This window comes from Tetrao urogallus, assembly GCF_951394365.1.
Source record: "Tetrao urogallus genome assembly, chromosome: 1".
Classification (NCBI taxonomy): domain Eukaryota; kingdom Metazoa; phylum Chordata; class Aves; order Galliformes; family Phasianidae; genus Tetrao; species Tetrao urogallus.
Genome location: NC_136813.1, coordinates 91,749,697 through 91,769,157, shown reverse-complemented (window position 1 = coordinate 91,769,157; position 19,461 = coordinate 91,749,697).

Genomic DNA, 19,461 nt, shown 5'->3' with positions numbered 1-19,461 from the left:
TCTGGGAGGAAAAGCGAAAGAACTGAAACATTTCCAGTTCTGTAAATCATCCTGACAGAAGCAGATGGAATATTGCTCTACTTCTGATAAAACTATTATCTCCATCATCAGGGCTTTTCAGGACATCGGAATAGTTGAGGGTTTATTTATTTATTTATTTATTTATTATTTTTTGCTGGGATATCTGATGAGGTGTTTACAAGAAAAATTAGAAGTGCCCTGTATTGCTGTGCCTGCCCCGAGCACTTATACAGATCTAGTAGAATACATTTGGCAAGTATTTGTCCATGAGTGATATTACGGGAAACTCTGCTCTCATTTCATAGTGGGAGGCTCAAAAGATATCCAAGACAGAAGCTAGAATGACAGCAAATTATGTTAATATTTTTCTCTGTGAACCCTATTGAAAGACTGGACAGCCACGGGAGAGTTGACTCAAATCCTTCAAATGCATCTATTTAAGATATTCAGCTTTGAATGTAAATAACTTTTCCTACTAATCAAGCAATCTGTAGCATTATTATGGGAAAATGAAGAACAAACAAACAAAAAGTATTTTTCTCCCATTTTGAAGGAAATATCCAGGTGTGTAACTGTGCTTGTACAAGAAGAAAAAGAACTGATTCTGAAAGTCCCCTGAGAACTGAGAATTCACTTCTCAAAATCTTTTATTCTTCCTCTCTGTTTTCTGCAAGAGTTCTGAGTGTGAGTCAAGTGGTTGATGGCCACTATTCTTTCAGAAGTTCAAACCTGATCTCAAGAAACACTTAGCATACAACTTCCTCTACTTACATCCACATTTTGTTCTGTTTGCTCTTTGTTCCTTTGCTTATATCAAAACTTATGTCCATAGACATCTGATGATTGCATGGAACCATGTAAGAGCTACACTTAACATCCACTGAAGTCAGTCCTTTTCAGAAAAATTCTCAAAATACTACATACTCTTCCTGAGTATTCACAGGTACATACCCTTTCTGACTTAATTATTAAATAACTTCAATTATTAAAATCGTTGGAAGTATTCAGTTGTTTTATATGTTCTCCATAATCTGCATCTCAGAGAAGTCTTCTTCCCTTTAAAATCCTCTTTTTTTTAAAATTTATTCATGAAAACAGAACCTCAGATAACACATGGCTGTTCTTTTCCCCTGTCTGAGGGCAGCTGCAGACATAAAAAAAAATCATGTCCTAAGTGCTCACTGTTGCTCCGTTGCAGGTTTTAAGCTAGCAGAAAATAATAGTTATTTTTAACAAATATAAAAAAAGATATGCGTGTGAAAACATGGCATGCAGCAACATTCAATGGGACTGCTTGATTTACTGACCTTGTTATTGTTAATTGCAATTATGTGTAATATCAATTTCTTGACATCTATCTAAAGAAAAAAACTATCTGTATATTCAAAAATTCTTATCCTTTACACATAAACATTGGTGATCTTTGATTTACTTTCCTGGAATATATTTTACAGTCTACTTTTCCTAAATCTTGTGAGTAGGTGGTCAATCTGAAATTCAAATAACAAAATATAGTATTGAATGATCACAGAAATTTATTTCAGACTGCACAAACAGACCCAGACACTCAGTAGAAATATTAGGTCACTGTATTATACAAAATATCATCTGAAGTTTGGAAAAAACAAAAAGAAAGCAATACAATAAAGGGTATGATGAAATAAAGAAACTGAGGATTATTTTAAACAAAACCGTAACGTTGCCCTGACATTAAATAATAATAATTAAAATGTAGGGCAAAGCATTAAAAAAAAAAAAGAAAAAAAAAAAAAGAAGATATTTTTCAGGAACATTTGTAAAAGGTCACAGAAGATCTCAAGTAGTTCTTTAAAAGTGTACATGTCTCATATTGGTATTCAGCACAGGTGTAGATTTCATCAAGTTGAAGGTGTAAATTCCTTTTGAGGCAATATTCATTTCTCACACTTTGTTCAGAGTTTTCATATTTGTTTTTGTAAAAGCAAGAATTTTCTTTTTTTTGGGGGGGGGAGGGGGAGTGGAGGGAGTGATGAGGTCGTGGTAAAATATGTCCATATATACAAGTAGTAAATAAAAAAGGAAAATTCATAATTGTGCAGTACATTAGTTTCATTATCTACATTTGATGAGAATGCCCTCGTATAGAAAATGCAGGATACTGAAAATGGCAAAAAAAATAAAAGGAAAAATTACACCTTGAACTATAACAGCTTGGAAACATTCAAACTTCTCCAGCTGTTACTGGAAAAAAAAAAAAAAAAAGAAATAATATGGCTTTCTCTTTGTACGTAGTTCATGAATTTTCTATGATTTTGTAAACTCATTCCTAAATTCATGCATTTTTTTACACTGCTATTGTGGTTTCTGATTCCTCCATTACCATTGTACCAGCAGCAAGAAAGAATCGTGTTTGTCTCTTTGAATGTTAGAGATATTTCCAGTTTTCTGCACTGAGTGGGTAGCAACTCTGCCCATTTGAATCAGCTGATTGGTACACGAGAGAAGTAAATAGCAACGACTAGAAAAGTAAGTGTGAAAATGTGTTGTCCTGTCATTATTTGGGCAAGCAATTCCACTAAATATGTACTTAAAACAAACATCTAACAGTGGGCTACTCAGATATATAAACACCAACGTGCCTTCTGCCAATTAGAGACTCCTACTGACCTGTGTGGTAATTACAGGGCATTTGTTTATGCTGACAACGATTCCATCATGTATGTTCAATGTAATTTGCTGTTCTAAGGCACATTCTACTATTGTGTTAATATCAGATTTTTATTTCTTTGAAGGAGGAATAAAATGAAAGTAGCTGGACTGGTACTCAAACATGGAGCTGTACAGAAATGTTTTGTGAAACAGTAGTAAGCTAATTTTGCAATCATAAGCATACTCCTCCATAAAAACAGTTCATGGAATAATTCATCATTTTCATCATATGCTGCAAGAAGAAAGTCTAGAAATTTGAAACTAGAAAAACAAATACTTCTACAACTTTGTCATAAAACCAAAACAAAAGGAGACATATAGTTACAGTTGGGAAAGATTCTAGCTGATGGGCTGCTGCTCAGAACTCCTATTATTTTAACCTAGAATGCATGTGAAAGAGTTAGTTGAAAGGTCAAATGCTTTAATCACCTGTTGAATAAAGTTTGCAAGACAGTTGGATGCTGTCAAGAATCAGCTAGTATTCTAGCTGCTGAAATGAGAAACAGGTGACCAGGCTGCTGAAATGAGAACGGGTTACCAAGGGAGGTAAGGTAGAGTTTTTAACTAGTGTCATAGATTTTAGAAGCCTTAAAAGCATGACAATCTTTTTACAAGATTGAAAGAGTTAATGGAATTTTCTAGCCTATCACTGCAAAAAAATGCGTTCTTGTCAAGGAAATAAAAGGTGGAGTTCTCTTGCCATTGCATACCACCCTGTGATTACACCTCAGGAAGCATTATCTTGACAGACATGGACCATCCCACTTCCCATTTGCACTTCCTCTGCAACCTCCCACCCTTTCACAGCTGTTTTATATGGAACTTATCAGCTGCTGCATTTTCCTTATTAATTCTCCCTAGGGGTATCAGCATGGATTGAAGTAAACACTATGCTCTTTTTTCAAACATACATGAATGCCAGAGACAAGGCCCAAACCTTGGCTTCCTTCACAGAGGCTGCTATGTGCCAGGCTGCTGGTACCGAGAAACTCCAAAAAACTTTTTGATAGTTCCTGATATATTCATTTTAAAAGTTTCTGGCTAAGGATATCCTGGACAAACAAAATCTTTCCAGATTTACTCTCTTATTTGTTGTTCTCAAGCTGATTTTAAGGTAAAGCTAAGTAAAAAAAAAAAAATATATATATATCTTAAATGCTTTTCTAAAGGTTTGCTTATTAAAATGGCCTACAGGTGCATGTAAATTAAAGCAGGCCTGAGCCCATACCAAAATATGCCAGTGGTAGAGTATGCCAGGATACTGAAGGATCTGTTCAGCCTGTTTTGTCCTCCCATCCCAATTTTGTAGTGTGTGGAATTTGACTGGACCTGCCCAAATGCTTTTGTTGTCAACTAGTTGCAGCCCACTGTTCTCAGATGAGTTCCAACAAACCAAAACCTGATTTTAAAACAATTTTTGGTTTTCTACCAGCAGTGGCACTCCTTACTCCCCTTGTAATATAGCATAAACATCATCTGCAACTCTAAACATCAGTACAGAGTGTTCACAGGATTTTTTTTCATTTTGGTCATTCCCTTCAACAAGAACTGTCTAGGCTGAAGACACAGTTTTAAGGAAAACAGTGGGTGTGTAATGGAATGCTCTTAAACATGGCAACAAATATGGTTTTTTTGTTTTTTTGTTTTTTTGTTTTCCTTTAGTGCCTGCTTCTGTTGCTTTGTTGCTTTAGCTGCTTGTGCTAAATCACAGTAAAAATATAATCATTCGTAAATATAATGGAATTTTTTGCAGTGATAAGATTATTATTATCACAACAAACTCATGAATCATCCCTCCACTCACTACAAGCTTCAAAGTGGCATTTAATGTATGAAAATTTGCTATTTTTGCATTACCTTCGTGTCTAAAAGTGTTCACTGCTCACTCAATTTGCATGTGCTATACTATCTCATATTAAACACACCTTGTGAGCAAGTACTTCAAAGTTTTGAAAGAAAGTTTTCCAAACAGATCTTTATTCTCATGAAAACTAATGGGCAGTTGTTAATATATTCCATTAAATGCAACAGTTGTCTGGCAGTGAAATGACATCCAGTCTGAACATGATTAATTTAGTCTTGCTCATCTTTGTATAACTTACTGGGAAAACTTAGAATCAATTCTGCTTCATAGTTCAAAATATAAGCCAAATACATCATCTGCCCTTCCGCTAAAACTTCAGGCTGTTTGACGACATTATACTCTGAGTGGGCAGGGCCTTCATTTTGCCAAGTCTTCTTTACTGAGTACAGTTACAAATTCTGGGCTGCTTTTATAGTCACACAGAAAATCCCAGTCCTCACAAGTCTGGCTAGAACTCAGTGAAGCATAAAGTTATGTCTGCTCAGATATAACTTTAGACTAAGGGTCTTTAACAATTTGCTTTCTGAGTCATACAAATCCCCAGGGCAACTGTAATCTAAAAATGCCAGTGATGTAGTGATTGAACCATAGGTGCATAGTCAGGGGAAGAAAGACCTATAGTTATTCCAAACTGCACCTTCCAAGTTTCTTGCATGTGTGCACACATCTGATAATATGTCATCTTCCTTTACTAACTGCGGCCTATTATAGTTGCAACATGAATAGCTTTTTTACTGGCAGAAGTGAAAAACAACAGTTTTGTCTTTAAGTGATGCAGCACTGAGGTTATGTGAAGTAAACTCCAAGTATCGTGCCAAAGATCTGGAAGTGGATCAAATATAAAACATGGGGATTTTGATGTAGTCCTTTTTAATTAGTCACAAAGAAGTGCACTGTTTTAAGGAACTGAGCTCACCTTATCCCTGCCGTAACTGACTTTGGGTTTGAAATGCTGCTGGAGAACTTCTGTTAAGAAAAACCAAAACTGTTCACACAGTGCTGCAGCCTTCCAAACAGAATTGTCGTAAAGAAAGGAAATTTATCTTAAAAAGGATAGAGAGGAGAGGAGGGAGAAGCCTTTTTTTGTCTGGATCAGAGCACAGTTGCCTGGCTTGAAACGGCTTAACTTTGATCCAGTCTTCAAAACTCCAGTGCATTTGCTTTTACAGTGTCTCTATTCTTCATCTTTAATACTAAAAGGCATAGAGATGATCATCTGTAATAAAAACAGAAAAATAGCCACTCTGGCACGTATCGGGAGGAGATTCTCCTGGTATAAAGGCAACAGTGCTTGTTGCACAGGAATTTGGCACACAGATAGTGGATAATAATGAAACAGAAAAAAGCACAGCACTCTGGTACTTCTTGGGCTTTCTGATACAGAGGGAGAAGCTAATATCCTGATTTAGACCTGAGGAAGGACTCACAAAAATATAAGATGTGCACTTGCAGTGAGTTTAAACTGCCTGAAGATTCATTACTGTGAATTTGGAAACTGGAGTTCTGTGTTCAGAATGATTATTTAGAAACTGGGAAATCTTACACTAGCAGAAAAGTCATCCCTTTTCTTGCTCAGGAATATATTCCTCCAGATCCCAGACACTGTGGCTGTAAAAACCTGGTGTGACCCTTTAATATTAATGCCAGAGAATTCCTCTGTTTGTGAGCTTGTTTGTTTTTGCTAGAATGCTGGCTTCTTAGGTCAGCTTCAGAGCCCCAGCAAAATTAACAAGCAAAAACAAAACACCCAAATCTGCATGAATAATTCTGTCTCCATTGTTTTTACAGAATACCAATTTTCAACACAAGGATTCTCAGTTGAAAATTAAAATAAGCTCTTGTTTTTTTCTTTCTTCTTAAACACATGCAGTCCCTTGACCCCAGTCCCCATTGCTACTATTGCCATTTGAACTAATGCCTGCAGTGGAAAAAAAACTGCAAGCGAGAGAAAGAAAATGAAGGGTTAAAACCTGCTGGAAGGGACAGTTCTTGATGAAAAATTTTAGTCATAGATCAAAATGAATGTCTTTTCAGTACTTGAAGCAAACCTTTAGATTGTCAGATATTGCAAGCATCCTGCAAGATCCACACTGGGTTTTATTGGCTTCTGCAGCATGACCTGAGACACTTTATCCCTGCACCTTGCCATCTAACAGTTGTGCAGCACCTAAGCACTCCAGTTTCTCCCTTTGAAATTCCAGCTTTCACACAAATGATCTTTGAGATGTGGCACAAAGGAGCAGAACAGCAATCCGAAGCCTGTTTGCCATCAGGGCAGTAGCAATGTTATTTGAAGAAGCAAATAAGCTTCATGAGATTTATAAAGACTGGATCATAAAATATAAACTTAAGTTCACTTGCACAAGGCTATTCCTCTATGTACTTAAAACAGAGAAGGAAAGAACTGTATTTGTGTGTGTGGGTGCCTGTATGTCTAAAAATTGTTGTATAAATAAATCCACTGACAACTTAGGCTTACGGTTTATGTAATAGGCAAATAATACGTGACAGGCAAATTTTTTCTCTGAATTTTCCTGACCTCCTTCTTGGAACAGGAAAAAAATAAAAAAAGAGAAAGAGAAAGAGAAAGAGAAAGAGAAAGAGAAAGAGAAAGAGAAAGAGAAAGAGAAAGAGAAAGAGAAAGAGAAAGAGAAAGAGAAAGAGAAAGAGAAAGAGAAAGAGAAAGAGAAAGAGAGAGAAAAAAAAGAAAAAGAAAAATAGAGAAAGAGAAAAAGAGGAAAAAGAAAGAAAAAGAGAAAAAAAAAAATTTGCAGATTGTAAAATAAGAACAGTCTTAGATGACAATTTCCTTTCTAATTTTTACTCAATTATTTAAGAGAACAAAGGTATAGTTAGTAACACTAATTAGAAAGTCATACATTGCATTTGCATACACACTTATCAACGTTCTAAACATACATCCCCATCCCTACAGTTTATCCAAACTGTAACAGCAGTTCCTACATCTGTTTAAAGAATGTAGCTATCAGATGCAGCATAGGAAAAATTTCTATTAATAATTTAACCACTTGTTCTTCTACTTATGTAGTAACTATTGTAACATATACTCTAGAAGCAGTTACCATTTCAGAGATACTCAAGAGACATGCAAGTACAAAGCACCTATTAAGTCTTCAGAAAGTTACTGTTCTGGGCACTAAAGCAAACATGACAATATGCACTGCCATTCAACGTGCTGAAAATTGCAATAGGGTGTCCCATTTTTTATTTCTGTGTACTCCACTGTTTCAGAGAGAAAATAACAAGCTTTTTTCTCACTGTTTGGTCACTCTATTCATCTGCAGTTTTCTAATAGATTTCTGAATTTTTAATGTAGGTCAAACTAAACTGTTAATAGTGTATTCAACTAAGGTACAAGTACTAAGCTGAACTTCAAAATGTCTTAATTCCCTAATCCAAGAGTCTTGGCTCAGTGCTGGCATTATAAATATCAAGTTCCAAAATTAGTAAGTGAAGGTGAAAAGGGTGGAAACAGAGCACACCCACAATTTATTATTCATTGAAGATCTAATATTGGAAGAGGAAACCAACAAGCACTTAGAGCTTACTTAACTGCTTCTATAAAATGCAAAGAAAGGGCAGTTTTCACTGAATGTAAACTGAGCACTGTGCTCATTCCGTAACCTCTCTTTTGCATTAGCAAGGAGAGCTGGTGACTCCATCTGATGAGGAATCTCTACCAGTTCTCTGCAGAGGCAAGCTAGGAGAGTTATACCACAAGTGCAGGCGTCAGATGTCAAGAGTACACCAGCCTGATTGCTCAACTTTCTGGAGATACCACAGCTACCAATCCATTCTAGCAATAAAACTTTTCTAAGTAAACTTTTTCCCCCCAACATTGAAGTGTTTTACTGTTATTACTGGTTTTTTTTGTTGTTTTGTTCTGTTTTCATTTAAGACAGTAGTTCCTTAGTAGTAGAAGAGAAGCTTTCAAGCAATAGGAAAACCATAGTTTTTTTTAAAAAATATAACAATATAATCAGGGAAAAGTTGGTGGGTGGGGTGAAGATCCTTCCTTCATCTAGACATTAGATTTCCTAATTTGAAGTCCTTTTTAATTGCATAATGAATAAGCTTCAGTGGTATAACATGGGAAATCCATAGTTTTGTATTTTCCTTAATTGTTTGATTGGATTCGTTTGCTTTTATTGTGAGTAGTAATTTCCCATCGAAATCACCACACATCTTCATACGGTGAGTTTCTGCATTATTGTTGAAGAACTTGAGTGCTGTTTAGCACTGAACTTGCATCAGCTTACTCTCCTTAAAATAATGTTTCTAGAGTTCAGCAATTGTAGTTAAAGGATGCTTTATTAGTTCATGTTGTAAATTACTATTTTTTTCCTCTTTACATTAAAGGGGAATTTTAAAAACCTGGTTTTAGAACAAGATAAGCCTTTGTTTTGTACAGAAGTCCTGAAGTCTGCTAAAAAAAACCCCCACAAATTAACAACAAAAAACCTACATTCAAAATATTTGAGACTCCGAGAAATACCTATACTGTCAGAGCTGAAGCTTCGCTCAGAGCAAAGAGCAGATACAGCACATAAAGGAACCATTGTACTTGAAGCAGCAGTATACAATTATGTATTTACCAAGGATTTACTGTTCTTTCAATTTTTTAATCAAGTTTGTCTCAAAGAGCTATGGTCAAATATCCAGGCCACACCTTTTCCTTTCAAGTGCATCCTTCACTCCATTCCCAACATAATAATCCTTTACAGACACTTCATGCTTTGTTTTATTAATGAGATCACCTTCTCTCATTCCCTTTCACCACCCCCAGTGGCTTGAATAGGACTGCATTTTTAAGCTACCAGACTGATCTTTATTGCCATTTCCACAAGAAAATTTCCCAGTACTCTTTCTCAGTACAAGAACTAAAGATTAAGTAGAACTACAGTGTACAAATGGTTTTATATTTTCCGTCTTGTCAAACAATTAGCTGTTTTGGATTCACCTGGGAAGTTACTGGAAGAAAAAATAAAAGTGGAAGGAGAAGAAGAGGTGTGTAATTGCTCTTTTGCTTCTCTGCAAGCCTTTCTGATAAAGCAAATGTCAGAGAAAGAAAAGCGAAATGGAAGAGATCAACCTACAAGTGCCGAGAAGATTACCACAGTTCTTTCTATTGGTTTGTTTGAAACTGATTTTCAACCTCTACAAACATTTTGTAAAACATGGGGCAAATTTTCTATACCTTGCCTAATTATACAACCTAGGTACTGCATTGATTTGAAACCAGCAATTTCCACAAATAATAAAGACTATTTGCTCAATTAATGCGGATGATCTTATTCTTTCTTTCTCTATAGATAGTGCAGAGAAAACAAACAGTGACTGCATTTCTAAAGGGCGGCGTTTAAAAGTGACAATAGACAGAAGTCTCTTAAACATCACAGGATACAACCATGATGATAGCAAAACATAAACCCAGACTTATTTACCACCACTGCCTAGGTCAAAGTGCTTAGTTAAGCATTCTTCTGTTTTACTGTTGTTTTCTGCTTTGACTTAAATTAAGAATTATGCTTTTAGTGTCACCTGCAAGAAACCTTAACTTAGAAAAAAGAATATTTGTAATCATTTTAGGAAGACTTCCAAAACATGTAATTACTTAACACTTACAGTTTTAATTGATATTTTTCAAAAAAGTTGGCAATGGAAGTGCAAAAGAATTCAGAAGAGTTCATCTGCAGGACGACTAACATGGGCCAGGCTCCCTGCCTGATAAACAGATTGCTCCTGGGAACTGGTATTACTCACTTAACATGGCTTTGTTTAAAAACCATTCCCTGTCACCCCCACCCCCCCTACGAATGGGAACCTTCCAGCAGGGTAAAAGAGGATGTTATTGCACTTTTTCATTTAAGCGTATGCTTAATTTCATCGTAGTCAGCAAAATACTTAGGCAACATGCTGTGCTTTCTTTTTTTTTTTATGAAGTGGCCTCTTCTGCCTTAACTTTCATTCAGTGCTGCGTTTATTTTCAGAAAAGAGGGAAATTTACACATGCCTTCATATCCCTTGGAGTTTAGTTAAATCAGAAACCATATTTTTACTTTTGTGAATTGCATTATTTTATATAGCAGAAATTTTAGAGGGGAACAGAAGACAACTAGACATGTCTTGAAAGTGACAGAAATAAATATTAAAAATATAAAGCAATAAAACAAAACAAACACATTTGCACTATTCATTCTGAGGAAAAAGGTTTGCAGGAGATAATAGCTTTTACTACCAGAGAGAAAAAAGTAAAACGAACAAGCCTTTAAGCATGTAGTCCTCCTCCAATTATGTGACAGGAGCAGGCATCCTGCAAGGTAATAGGAGTTGTTCACTTGAATTTCATTAAGTGAAGCTTTTATATGGGCCTTTATGGGCCACATCACGCCTCAGGAGACTGAGAGTGCCCTCTGGGTCTGGTGTTTCTGTGAGTTCATCTCGGCAGCCAGCACTGACTTGCCAGGAAGGTCATCATGAAAACATCAGGGAGCACCAAAGCCTAGTGCTGACCAGGGGCTAAGCTTTCTTAATGCAGTTTCTCTGCACATGGCCCAGGGTTATTTATTTCTGTCTCTCCCTTTCCTCCTCTCCCTCCCTCCCTTCCTTCCTCCCCTTCTCCCTTCCTTCCTCCCTCTCTCCCTTCCTTCCTCCCCTTCTCCCTTCCTTCCTCCCTCTCTCCCTTTCCTCCTCTCCCTCCCTCCCTTCCTTCCTCCCTCTCTCCCTTCCTTCCTTCCTTCCTCTCTCCCTTCCTTCCTTCCTTCCTTCCTTCCTTCCTTCCTTCCTTCCTTCCTTCCTTCCTTCCTTCCTTCCTTCCTTCCTTCCTTCCTTCCTTCCTTCCTTCCTTCCTTCCTTCCTTCCTTCCTTCCTTCCTTCCTTCCTTCCTTCCTTCCTTCCTTCCTTCCTTCCTTCCTTCCTTCCTTCCTTCCTTCCTTCCTTCCTTTCTTCCTTCCCCTCCCTCCCTCCCTCCCTCCCTCCCTCCCTGCCTCCCTTTCTCCCTGTTTCTTTTCTTCCTTCCCTTATTTTTTTCTTCTCTTTTTAAAATAACAAGGTTCTTTTTTCCCACCCTACTGGAAAGGTAACTTTTATGTCCTATCTCAAATATTTTACAATAATGTTTGCAGAGCTGTACATAGAGCTGAGTGTACGAAATGATTTTTCCCTCCTTGCCTCTTCTTGAAAAGCATGAGTCTTCACTGTGTTAGGCTGACATTAGGCCCAAGACTGGTAAGTTGCCCATCATGTAGAAATTTTAGAGAGCTGCTCCTAATTCATGGATCTTAAACTTAATTCTTATCTGATTCAGCTAAAATAAACAAAGGTGGAAGCAGACAGTAGAAAATAGACTTGTTTTCATTAGAGCAGGAATAAGATGGAGCATATTTGTTCCTAAGTAAAGAAAACGTATCTATTGACTGAGCACTGCTCACTCATTTAATTCAAATTAAGCACCAGGCATTCAGGCCTTGACATCCCTATCTTGGTTAGAGAAATACAGGCAGAAACTTATTCTGAGAGTCTGTGTGCAGTATTGCTTGAAAGCACACATTCATTACAGCCTTTATACTTGTAAGAAGAGTGCTCTGAAATGTGTGACTTTAAAGACACACATATAAGTTGTTTGTCCTTTTTTGCTTGTTTGTTTACAAAACAGCAAGCAGGGTCAAGAAATTAGGAGACCATGGGCCAGGAACAGAAGATAAAACAATGAATGAGAGCAGGAAACTGAGTGATGGATTATTCAGCAGAAGTTGTAGCCCTAAGGGACATTTTTCTCAGAGCTGAAATAATATACAGGACTCCTAGATGTCAGCATGCCATTACTATCAGCATATATTTATGAAACTCACTAAGAAAAAGCATGGTCCATTTCCCTTTAAATCTATGCTCGCATCTGGCTTGAACAGTAGAGATGCAGTATTGAGTTTCCTACTCTAGATGTGGAAGAAAGTAATTAGAAAACTCCTGTAAGTATGCATGCATTCAAGAAGTTTATCAAAAGTTACTGAACAGGACTACTTTTCTTATACTTTTTCAAACTGCAATATTGTTTCTTAGAATAATTATTTTTTATGACTTTTTTTCCCAATGTGGGTTAAATAAATAACAATGTTCATCTTAAAATGGTGTGATCTCTTACATATTTTCATAGTTGCTGCATGATTTGCTGCTCAAAATACTGCCAGTATCAAAGAGTTACTGCCTCTAGCTCTCAATGGGTGGATATTATAAAAAATAATTTTAAATATTGAGGGAATATTTTTGTTTCAAATATGTGATTGCCTTTTCCCATTATTTTTGCATTCATTGAAAATAAATGAGAAAATTATTATTTAAATGAGAAATTATTTATTATTTAAATGAGAAATTATTTAAATGAAATGAAATTTAAATGAGAATTTACTATAGGTGGAGTTGACACTTAAACTTTCTTCAAAGAAAGGGCATGCAACCTCTTTTCTTAGGACTGAGAAATCCTTTAACATTTTACCTTCACATGAATATAGAAGTTATTTATACTCAAGAAATGATTGGCTTATCCAATTCATGTTGCATGTATCGACTGGAAATAATTATCTTCTGAAAGAGGAAGATTTCAATTATAATATGAGTGAACACCATCTGTAATTTAATGCCTTCAGGCTACCCTAACTAAGAAGTCCAAGAAGTTAAATCCAGGAAAAGGGAAGAGAAAAGAAAAAAAAAGCAAGAGAGAAAAAAAACCCAAAATTTCAAATTTTCCCAGAAAAAAATGAGTCTTTTAGTCTTTTGTTTGCCCACAAATTATTATCATCAGATTATCCTCTTTTTTTTTTTCTTTACCATTTTCTGAGTTTGTTTGAAGTGTCAGTGCTACACCATTGTGAGGATGTAGTCCAGATGTCGTCATTTTGAAGTTCAGGACAGATGATGGATTATCTTCAATAGTGTTTATAAACAGAGTGCAAATGTTGAGCCAGTGTAAGAGCTCTGCATTCCTTTCATTTTAGAAATGTTAAAAAATATATATATAATAGGGGTTTTTGTTCATTCAGAAAAATGACTTGCAGAAATACTGTATTAAAAAAAAAAAAAAAAATTACATCAGAGAAAACCCGCAAGCATTCACACAGAAACATTAGCTTTTTTTTCTTTTTTTTTTTAAATCTTCATACAGAGCACTTCAGCAACAGTCAAACTGCAAAACATATCAGTCCTGTTAGCAGAAATATCTTAGAATGTGTTCTTATCTGAATCTCATCCTAACTAATAAACATATTGTTCGTCTGGAATGTTCTGGAGGTCTTAAGAAAACAGACTTTCTGATAAGGTTTTCAGTAATACTGTTTCAGAGAGGACTGGAAATGCTGTTTTCATGCACGTTGAATGTTTTGGAAGTTTTTAAACACTTCTAATAAGCCACTAAAGGCACCATATGGAAAAGAAATATGTTTTAAAAAGATATTGAGAAAAAAAAAAAAAAAAAACCAGCAGCAATGAAAAAACTGAATTGTACACAGTCAAATAATAGGGTATTTATCAGTATTTTATACCTTAATTTTGTTCTGTTATTCTACTCCCACATTGTTATCCATTACTAATATTTTTCAACCACCAGTCTTATTTTTCTCTATATAATGTCTATTGTTCACTCTTTCTTTAGTGTGCAGGGAAGACTATGAGCCACCTTCTATGATTCTATGAATTCTGACATTCCCCCTAAAACCTCCAAACTTGAGGCTTCTTTCAAAGCAGTACCAAATATAGTATAATATGCTCAGAACAAAAGGACAACCATTTTTCAGTTATCTTCCCAAAGGCCCAGGATGATAGCAGCAGACAAAAAGGAAACCTGAGAGTGCTGCTTACAACAAAAGCTACACAACATCCATGACAGCCTGCCACTGGCATTTTGAAGGGAAATGCTGCAGTCACAGAGTTAGTCAACCTTATCAGTGCCAAAATATTTTTTTTCCACACAGAAACGGGTTGCTCTGTCAGTGGGCTGCCACAAAGTTAAAGCTTCATAAGAAAAGTAGGGAGAAGTTGAAGACATGTTAGAAGCATTAACTTCTTAAAAGAACAAAAGGAAAAAAGGTTTTAAGAGCAAAGTTCATTTTTTTAATAGTATTGGATGTATAAGAGATTACTTTTTATTAATATAGTGTAAGACATAGGCATCAAAACAATTTTTAAATCATATCCTAATGAATTCCAGTGAGAGGTAGTTGCTCGACTTCCAAGTCGAGTACAATCTGGATAACACCTTACAGTGTTATCACTTTACCTACATAGTCAGAACAGTCTCAAATGAATTTATTAATCATAAATACATATCACTAATCATAACAAAATAAAACATCATCTACCCTCAGGAGCTTTCTCCCAGGCCCAACTTCTCTCTTTCGTCCCTGACTCCTCCTCCTCCCACCCCTGAGTGGCACAGAATAGGGTGACGAATGGTGGCTTCAATCAGACTGTAAAAGCTGACGCTGCTTTCTCTGCATGCTTTTTCCCTGAACCATAAGTCATTTCCATGAGCTGCAGTCCTTCAGATTAAATTTACCTTTGCAAGTAAGAGTCAATATATCAATATAAAAAAAAAAAAAAAGTGTTGAAAGTTTAGGGATTATATGTTGAATTATGTCTTTTTTATATATGCCAACAAATGTGGAACCGTGATCTAAGTACACCATTACTAATACTCTAAATTGTGCACATCTAGGGCCAGGACTTCTTTAAGTATATTCTTTAATAGGTTTTACTTTTCTTTACCTATATCTGCTGTTTGCCTGTGTTCAATGGTAGTCAGAAATGGACAGCATGCGTTGTTTACTGGTGAGTCCATAGATGAAGCAGCCCACAAATACAATCCACTACCTATTATGCAGCTATTCAAAGTAAATTAACACAATAAGTGGTTCATTAAAAACCTTCATAAGACTATTGCAATGTTGTTCCTATTTGAGTACTCAAAAGCCTTTATAGAGAATAAATACTTTCAGATTAAATAACCTGATAAGTCATATGTCTGATATATATCATAGCATTCATCATCACTCTATTTGCGGATACAAATCTTTGTCCTGAAATAGCCTAATTCAGAAATCTTTACTGTACCAGCAAGCCTGGAAAGATCACAATGAACATTGGTGAATGTGGATTCCAAGCATGCCACTCTGCAGATATAACATGATAGTTCAATATAGAAATATCTTTCAGCAAAATGTAAGGGAGCAAACAGCTAACAGTTTTACCAAATGTCCCCCAGCATGGACCAATATAAAAAATCATTTATCTTCTTGAAGAACAGTGATCTTCTTGAAGATCAGTCAGTAACACATAGTTGACTGTTATACTCATGGTGCTCATAAGAAAACTCTTAAGTAAATCCTAACTGCAAACCTCTACTGCACTCTTCAAGAAACCTTCACATTATGCCAGAATATTTCCCTAATATTATTCAGACTGCTCTACAAAAGCTGGCTCTGTAAGATTGACAAGGGAGATTTAAAACTGTCAAAGAAAGTACTTTGCATGGTAACGTGCCATCAATTGTAGCTTCTGTAGTAGGTTTCAATATCAAGGCCAATAAAAACATTTTCAAATGTCTGACTGCATTGCAACATACATAATCATGAATATGCATTCTGAAATGTAAGAATAAAAGCAAATAAAAGAATTTAAGCAATGTTATAGATTTTCCCAAATGAAATAACCAAAAAGCATGGGACAGAAACATTTTTTTCTAACATCCTACACACACAGAGAATCATTTATTCTAACATCTGAAACGTACACACAAGCCTTTATTCACACAAATAGACCCTTCTTGTCATTATCACAATAATAGAAGGGTAGAAATGTAACAAAATTCTTAAACTTAGAACAAAGACATCCCTATTCATGTAAATAGCTTGCAGAATTTATGACCTTCACAACATGCTGCAGCAAACATTACAAAAAGATTCATAGATTTAGACTTGTAAAGAATGGGTCAACCAGTAGCTACCAAATATTTTGATCCAAATGCAACTTCTAATTCATAAGGGTCTATTCATGTTAGCTGTTTAAAGTTGAGAAAGCAATTCCAGATGTGAAATAATCTCTGCATCCCAGGTTTGCATATATACTTTCTTAGGCATTTAGTATTAACCAGTGCTGAAAATATGACCGTGAACTAGATTGAACTGATCCAGGACAGACCTCTTATGTAAGTTTTAATTTTTGTCTACACAACTTCCTTTTCTCCACCCTCTTCTCCTCTGCATCATTAGTTCATATCCTTTTGTAATTCCATTTGTTTTTAAGTTATGTAAAATGTTATCATCACTCACTGCTATTAGCTCTCACTTGAGTGCACAATTCTGTTCCAAACCACAAACTTCACAAAAAAATAGACTCTCCAAGAGCAATGCTATTTCCTTGATGTCATTACAAGGAGAGAGGAAAGTGGCCAAGACATTCATTGAAGATATCCTGTGCAGTCAGGATGCTTTACTTCCAAATGTTTGTATGTTTGTATTTGCTCTGTGCAACTAACGTATGAGAACACAGGCAAGTCTGAAGTCCTCTGTAATCTCTTTTGAAGTACATCACACATTCAAATCAGCCAAATGTTTCTTCTCCTATTGGTAAGTAGCGGACTGCTGCCATTAAAAATCTTGTTATTTCTAAGATTTCTAATTCTAATTCTTCCGATTTCTATTTTTTTTACAGGCAGCAGATAATCAAAACTCAATGGGAATTTAAGGTACGAGTGAGGATATGAACAACCCCCAGCTTTAACACAATCATTTTAAAGGCAGTGCCACAGATCATGAACCCTAGAATCTCCTCACTGAAGTTAATCTGGGGATGTTATTTAGAAGCAGAAAATACCTGTTTGAAATCTTCTTTTACTTGTGGCTTCCATTTAAGTTCAGTTTGACAACCAGCACATTACAAAATATCTTTTACAAAGCTACATTTTTATATCTATGTAAAAAAAATTACTGTTTTTGATTCTAAAATGATTTCACCATGCCCTATTGTTTTTAGTTGTAGTTCATACTTTCGGAGTTTTGTTACTAACAACAAAAAAGTATAACTATCAAAGTGCAAGTTAATAGGATTTTGGAAGACATACTGTCATTCAACCAGTTTCTCTTTCTGCTTGTGATGTGGCCAGTTTCAGCTTTTCTGTATCACTTGCTAAAAAAAACCTTGCCAATATACCTTGCTACATTGATCTTTTATTTTTCTAATGGATGAATTGGAGAGATTAAAGTTACTACTTCATTAAACTTTCTGCCAATTAAGTGTTTATGGAAAAAGAGGAAAATAGAAACCTGATTCCCTTGCTCCCATTTTAACCTCTGCCATATGCCAATGAAGATAAGCCTCATTACCTATATAATAAGAGGGCATAACCTGATAGACTATTTTATAAAAAGAGACTATTTTGAGAAACTTAATTGTTACTAATAACAATAATTCACCTTCCTGGAGTTCAGAAATTCACCTTCCATTTTTTTCTCTGTTTTAGGCTGTTCCCTTGATCTTCATGGTGAATAAGATAAAATATTCTTACAATAAAGGAATGCATGAGAAATATCTCTTCTTTACTACAAAACACAGTTATGAAGAAGAGTAAGGAAGAGATCTCTGATCAATAAATTTCACCTGAGGATAATTTTGTGAGTAGGTTACATACAGTTACTACCTTCACAAGCTACCAATGACAAGACTTAAAGTGGTAGATTTAACTAAGTTTTGTGGTTTTTTCCCCTCAATATGTCACTTTTCCTCACATTCTTATCTTCATAATAACTTTTACAAGAAGATTCAATTCTAGCTGCTTTCATTTTCAATAGTTACCAGTTTCAGCATCTCAGTTTCATAAGGCAACAGTCTAGAAAGGACCACAGCACACTCTCCCCTCTGACGTGAACTTTTGAAAGCTTTTGTCCTCTACTGTGAAAAACTTCCTCATAACTTTTCTTTGTACATTAGGCCATCAACTCTCTCAGAAACCCTTTTTTTTTCCTGAAGCTGTTAGTTTTTTTTTTCTCATTCTGACTGAATGTCACCGCTCTTTTTCACTTTTTCCTGTGGAATTGGAAGGAAAAGAGTGTTTTGGGTACTGGCATGTTTGTACAGAGCACTTATCGAATGGCTAAATTCACTTAATCACCTGAGCAAGAATCAGCTGAGCTCCAAACCTCGTCAAAAATCCATTCATTCCAGAACAATAATTAGCATGCTTTTGATAAAACTGTCTACAAAAACTGTGCTATTCTGTTTTTCTAAAATGACAAAAAAATATTTAAAGTTACAGCATATACTAGCATCTCTAAATTATTGGGGAAAAAAGTTGCGTTTGGCAGAACTGATGACAGCTGCTCTAGGGAAACTAGAGGATTTCACTGAAAATTCATTTGCAGACTTCTGTTTTGCTTTATATTAATTTATATGTCAGTTTGATCTAATTTCTTCTATCTGTCCCCATCCCATGTTTATTAAGCATTCGCATAGTCACGTGACATCTTGAAAATAGGCTATTTTCAGAATAAAATGTATAACCTTATTCTACTGGAGAAATCTGTACTCTCTATGATACAAGATAGAGTACTGGTTTCTGGTGAGAGGTGAACCCTCTTGCTGAATTCAGCATTTCCCAGGGGTAAGTTCCACACATACTTTCTTTCTATTTGTGAGGTATTTCATTCTATCCTGAGGTACCTAATGCCCCTCTGCAATTGTAAAAGACGTGGTAAAATAACCAATTAATTCAGTATAAGTGTTAAGCAACTAAAGGTTCATTCCTTCAATGACAAATGCTACTACTGATTTCTCTACATCTGCCCTCTGAGAAACTCATGTATGAAAAGGATTATGTGGAAATG